Source organism: Phoenix dactylifera, chromosome 12 (genome assembly GCF_009389715.1).
Source record: "Phoenix dactylifera cultivar Barhee BC4 chromosome 12, palm_55x_up_171113_PBpolish2nd_filt_p, whole genome shotgun sequence".
In the NCBI taxonomy this organism is placed as follows: Eukaryota; Viridiplantae; Streptophyta; class Magnoliopsida; order Arecales; family Arecaceae; genus Phoenix; species Phoenix dactylifera.
The window spans coordinates 6,689,034-6,690,608 of record NC_052403.1 but is presented as its reverse complement, the minus strand read 5'-3'; the positions used below and the strand labels follow the sequence as shown (position 1 = coordinate 6,690,608).

The window sequence follows — 1,575 nt, the reverse complement described above, 5'->3', positions numbered from 1 at the left end:
CATTCATACACAAAGTCAAGCAAACCTATTAACCATTCATCAAAATGTTTCATCCATACCATATGTTAAGGTGATAATCATCACCAAACACATCAAAATGTAAATTAAAAATTCCAAAATATCTGATCTTGCAATTCATCCAAACAACCATCATGTAGATAAAAATATGAATAAACAAAAAACTGATTTCTGCTTGTAGACAACTCCACCATGATCATCTGAACAAAAGCTATCCATGTACCAAAAACTAGATTCACATGCTCATAACTCCACCATGTATCTGAGAAAGCAAAAAAGAATACACAATCAATAACCACATGTGAAAAATAATAAACTAAAATTCAAGTATAAGTTCACAATGATATTTCGCTTAACTTGGTCCAAATCTCTAAATAACCTACGTAATATAAATGAGAATACATACCAACGAGTATTTGTGCCACCAGTTGAATACATGGCCCCATCATGATGGATAGACGACTTATGCGTTTGAGTCTTTTCCTTTAAGAACTCTGTCACCAAACTTGTAAGATGTGCAATTTGCTTCTGTTCTTCCTCTCGCTCTCTCCTCTCCTGTTCCAATTGCCTCCGCAGCTCCTCACGCTCCATCTCACGCTCCATCTTCATCTCCTCCATCTCAGCTTTAAGTTTCTGTAACTCCCCAACATGGTCTTGTGACACACGACTAGGTGTGGAAGAAGATGAAGAGGGCTTCGGCCCATCCCCAAATCCAAGAATGTATCTCTTCCTTTTTTCAAGTGCCTGCCTAGACATCTCCTCTGATGTTAATTGCACACCGGATTGGGAAGATTCTTCTCGCAAGCTCAACATCTTTGACTGTCAATGCAAAGGTAACAACAGAATTAAATGTATATATAATCTTGCAAAAGCATAAAGTGATTTAAATTATTATTGAGATTTTAGATACCTACATGTTTCACGGCGCAAATAGGATCAATCCACTCTTTGTTCTTCTTGGTATGAGTTTTCTTATAGAATTCTGGAAATTTAAGGTTTTCAGAACCATTAAACTCCGGCTGCAAAGTGTAATTTAGATTAGCATATAGCCACTATATAATAAAAAAACTAGAATAACTGTCAGATCTACTTGCATAAATGATTCCAAAAATATACATGCAGCAAACTAGAATAAAAAATCTACTTGCAGCAAATTATCTGTTTTACAATAGCCAAAACTATCCCATAGACTGTTTCACAGGCAATTCACTAAAAATATAGCCAGTACATACTCAAAAATATATTACCTGTATAGTCATTGTTGCAACAAATGACCGAGATCCTGAACAATGATTGTACTCAAGCTTTTTCCTATTCTTTTTGCCAGCTTTTGATCTCACCTTCAAAAAAAATACAAATTAAAAATCAAAAGAAAACATTATGATCAAATATTTTACTTATAAACTCTGAAGCACTAAATATGTAAGTTACCTTGTGTTCTTTGCTTTTCCACACATCGTCAATTAAGTGGCGCCAATCCTCTTGAGTCACATGTTCGTATGGATGACTATAAGGATCCACATGTAAGACGTTCTTAACATGCTTGTAATGCAATTT

The 1,575-nt window shown here is 34.9% G+C and overlaps 1 long non-coding RNA gene across 1 annotated transcript; it reads right to left on the bottom strand.

Annotated features, from left to right (window-relative positions):
* Nucleotides 1-221: 221 nt before the first annotated feature.
* On the bottom strand, nt 222-1,575 carry LOC120112733. Its single transcript, XR_005514384.1, has 5 exons — nt 1,450-1,575; nt 1,266-1,358; nt 933-1,000; nt 425-837; nt 222-280 (listed from the first exon to the last, which is right to left on the bottom strand). It is a non-coding gene; the product is annotated as an uncharacterized LOC120112733 (long non-coding RNA).